The 4524-nt window shown below is 40.6% G+C and overlaps 1 pseudogene; it reads right to left on the reverse strand.

Moving 5' to 3' along the window:
- Positions 1-1839: 1839 nt before the first annotated feature.
- LOC136335641 (keratin, type I cytoskeletal 18 pseudogene) lies at positions 1840-2946 on the reverse strand (annotated as a pseudogene).
- Between the last annotated feature and the right edge of the window lie 1578 nt (positions 2947-4524).

The following is a 4524-nucleotide window of genomic DNA, read 5'->3' on the forward strand; positions in this document are numbered from 1 at the left end:
AGATAGAAAGAAATGTTTTGGTGACCAAATAAATTTATAAAACAGTGAGTTAGACAAATTAAACTGGTTTATTTATGATAATACTCAGATCTTTTAATATTTATTGGGCTTAGTGATTTTCTAAGAATGTTTCCCACATTTGTGATTTGATTACTGAGCCTTTTGTCCTTTTCAAGTTTGGGCAACTGAAGTACACAGTACACCCTTTCAGAGTGCCAATCTGACTGGTTTACTGAGGAGTTTCCATTCAGTGGGGTTCAAACATGAACTCCAAACATGGACATGAGTCAGTATTATTGTTTCAAGTCTCTTCCCTATATATTCTATTTCAAATCATCTTTCCCCACTGGGTAGCAAATAGAAAGCTTCCATAGCTTCAATATATATATGGTAATCTCAGATCATAGTCAAAGCTTTCTCCCAATGATTTGGGGCCTAAAATGGGGAGGAGATGTGGTTAGTTGTTGAAGTGTGTAGATTGTGTGTGTGTGTGTATGTGTGTGTGTGTATGTGTGTGTGTTTATAGTGATTTTGATTTTAGAATACTTCTCTTTTCTACCCCCTCCATCTCAAGGCCTAATACTCTACTGAGCTGGCAGGGAGAATAGGAGAAGGACAAACACCTCTTTGCTTATGAACATAGTGCCCTTCTTTACGGTTGTGGCTTTGTCTCTGGAGAGCACAGACTAGTTATCCTCCATGTGACTGGTGTGCTGACTTTGTCAAAGGCACACGGGTAATTTCTGGTGGATTCTGTGAGTCCTCCCCATTGCGTGATTCTTTGAAATGTGTTTTTTCCTTAGCCATTTCCTTCAGCTGCTGCTGGGAGTACACAGCCTCTTGTTCTCGGTGCCTTCCCACTGCATAAGGCATTCTCTCAGGTCAAGTACTGGCAAGATTTTGCTAAAGTGCAACTGCCATGGCATCGCAGTCTATAGGAGACATACACATCCTTATACAAAGGTGAGAGTGGGTCTACTTCTTTGTACTTTCTCTCTGTTTCGCTATCTTTCTTTCCCAATTCTATTTCTTCTGAGTGGTAGGGCCAGGGCAGAACAACAAAACTATTGGCCTGAGTAGACATCCAACAGTGGAATGAGTTGCCATTCCTTCCTCTCTACTATAATCTTTAATCTCTACCACAATTCTGGGAGAGAGAGAAAAGCCAGAACCTCCTTCCTATATTCTAACTCCACATGGCGGATTCTTCTTTTCCTCTGGCATGAGAATAGAGGAAAGTCTTATTTTGTCTTTTCACTTTTTAAAAAGCCCTGGAGGCATAATCTGGTCACAATAATTGGAAACTTTCTTTGGACATCAGGTACTTGTCATCTTTTTGGTCCTGGCTTGGGCCAAATCACCAGTTCTAGGGGAGCCAAAAATGGCCTATTCAGGACCTTGATATTTAATATTGTACAAAGTACAGAACAGGTGGATGAGAAATCCCATTTGGTGCTTACTTTGGTAATAGCTGTTAGCTGCTTTTTTGGTTTCTTTTTTGTTTTTGTTTTCAAAGAGAGTGAGAATGAGGAAAGTCAAGGAAAGTCTGTTAAGGGTCAGAATTTTAGATCACAAGCAAGAAGTTAGCCAGATAAAAATATTGATCAGGAACTAGGCCGAAGAAAAAAATAGCAGATTACAAACATAAGGACCTCAGACATGGAATATTACTGATTTCTTGTAAAGAAGCATGGCTCGATTCTGAATGCATAGAGGGACCTTGTGGAACAGGACAGCAAATTCTGCTACAGAAAGCTTCTTGAGGACAGAAAACTTATCCTTATTCATCTCTTTGTTGTTTTTCAATTATTTGTGAACTTTTTATTGGCCTCCTTTCCCTTAAGTGATGCCCTTCTTTTGCTGTCTGAACACCATATAACTGGTGTCGTTGACCTCAGACACCATTTGCCATCTCCAACCTGCTGGCAGTGGTCTTTTGGACGGATCGCATGGAGTTGCTGTTGTCTGGGGCGTCACTAAGATCAAAGGCCTTACCTTCTTCCAGAAGGGGGTAGTAGGTGGCAATCTCAGTCTCCAGCTTGACCTTGATATATAGCATGGCCTTGTCTCTTGGTCCTGATGCTGTCACTCTGCCCTGGTTTGGACCAGCTTTGAATCCAAATGCAGCAGGATCCCATTGAGCTGTTCCATCTGCATGGCATAGAGTGTCTTCACCTTCCTCAGGCTGTTCTCCAATCTGGCCTTCATATTTCTCATTGAGTCCAGGTCAATCTGCAAGGAATGCACTGTACATCTCAGCTCTGTGAGTATCATTTTAGTGGCTTCTATCTCAGCAGTCTGTGAGGTGACCACAGCGGTGCTCTCCACAATCTGCTGGGATCAGTACTAGTCTAGCTCCTCTTCTGGGTCCACCTGTCTGTCATGATCTTGCTGAGGTCCTGAGATTTGGGGCATCCAATTCCATAGTCAACCCAGAGTTGTTAATCTGGTTTTGAGACCATTTACTTCCTCCTTGTGGTTTTTCTTTATGAAGAGTAGCTCCTTCTTGATATTGGTGTCATTATTGACCTTTCAGAGCCCTTGATGTCATTCTCCACAGATTGGTACATGGCCAGCTCTGTCTCATACTTGACACTGAAGTCATCAGCAGCATGATGGGCACTGTCAATCTGCAAAATGATGCAAGCATTGTCCAAAGAACTTGCAAAGATCTGAGTTCTCAGGTCCTGGATAGTCTTGAAGTAATGTTTCTGTCTCTGACCTAGGAACTATTCTTCTCTAGGTGTTCCCTATTTTTCTCTCAAGTCACTAATTATCCCCCTCCAAGCTCCTCCCCTTCTCTAGGAAGAAGGTGAGGTGATCATTCAGACACTGCATAGTCTCCCACTTGCTTTGGGTGCTCCTTATGTCAGCCAGATGCCCAACCATCTCTGTGGCCAGGCCCCTGGACCACCAGCTGCCTTGGATATTGGTGGAGTAGGTCATATAAGTTTAAGGGCCCAAGCTTCCAGCATCTGCATAGATGCTGGCTGTGCTGCTAGCCAGCAGGACCAGGTGTCTAGGCAACTGAATAGAGTCCAGGGACCCATAGCTGTCTGCTTCCTTATTCATCTTTATATCTGCAAAGCATCATGTATCATTGACACTCAAAGGTTTGTGGAGTCAATTAATCAATTTAGGATACCAGTATCAAAAAAGAACCTCAGAACTAAAATAATTTTTGCTTCTGCATAGAGCAGTAATCAGCAAACTACGGCCCTTAGGCTATTTCTGATCACTGCTTGCTTTGTAAACAAAAAACCAAAAGGCTGGAATGTTAGATTTGGGTCCAGGGTACCTTTAAACTCAAGGCAGGCTATAAAAATGGGAAGGGTCATGCCAGGACCTCAATGTAAAAAGAAAAAAAGGGGGGGCACTTTTAAAATCCAAGCAGCTCAGTAGCCCATTCCCTCCCTTCTTTTCAGTCATCCTGGAAGGCTGCCAAGGACAAATAGAGTCTTGCCTTCTCTGCAATTAGTAATAATGCTGTAAAATATAAAGTTATGTCAAATTTTTTTAGCCGATGGTCTAGAAAAGCATTTGATATTCTACTAGTTAAAATTTGATTAATGTCTTATGAAGTTCTTAACAAAAATGTTTGTTTTGTCTAGGTTTACAAAAGTTTCCTGTTATCTGTGTTGTGTCTTCTAAAATATGAGTTTGTTTGCCAATGAAAGAAACTGTTTCTAAAGGTCATGAAATATGTTCATAAAAGTATCATGTAAAATTGCTTATTACTGACTTAGTTGTCAAGGTTTTTGAAAATTGAGAATTCTGATTAATTAGAAAGAAATTGTATGTTTGTAATGATAAAAGGTATAAGGTATGAAGGTACTTTTGAAAGAAAAGGAAGAAAGTAAATAAATTCTGAAAGCTAGTTATTTCTGAATAGATAAGAAAGTTCATGAAAATTGCAGGAGGTTTGTATAAGTTGCAGAAAGTTTGTGTAAGATGCAGAAGATTTGTGCAGCTTGTAGAAGGTTTGTGTAGAGAGAAGAAACAAAAAGAGAAGGAACTAAGAACATAGACAAAGGTGAGAAAAGGAAAAAAAGGAAGGACTTTAGAAACAAGATTGTCCTGTAAGGAAAACAAAAAGGAACATTAGAACATTCTTAGGGGGTTCAGAAGCTTGATAAATTCACCCAAAATTACAGGTACTACAGAAAGAGCCAATAACCTTCTTAAGCCCCACTACACAAACAAAAAAGAGGGAGTCAGGAGGAGAGGCTCACCAACAAGAACAATTGTATAAGGATCTCTTTATTCTTAATTTTTTGAACATTTCCTCTTCTAGACTTACTGCAGCCAAGAGGCATTTTATACCGGCTGAGCAATGACCTAAGCCTCTGATGTTGTACTGTGATATATTAGCTGGCCCTGAGTGACAGAATTCAGTCAAATTATTAACCTGGGGCGAGTTTATGTTGCAATTTTGTCATCAACAGTGAAAACCAGTGAGGAACATAAAGCCTTATCATGAGTTGGCACCAGGCCCTAGAAAACAACCCAGTTCCAGAAATCCAG

The sequence above is a fragment of the Saccopteryx bilineata genome, chromosome 4 (assembly GCF_036850765.1).
Source record: "Saccopteryx bilineata isolate mSacBil1 chromosome 4, mSacBil1_pri_phased_curated, whole genome shotgun sequence".
Classification (NCBI taxonomy): Eukaryota; Metazoa; Chordata; class Mammalia; order Chiroptera; family Emballonuridae; genus Saccopteryx; species Saccopteryx bilineata.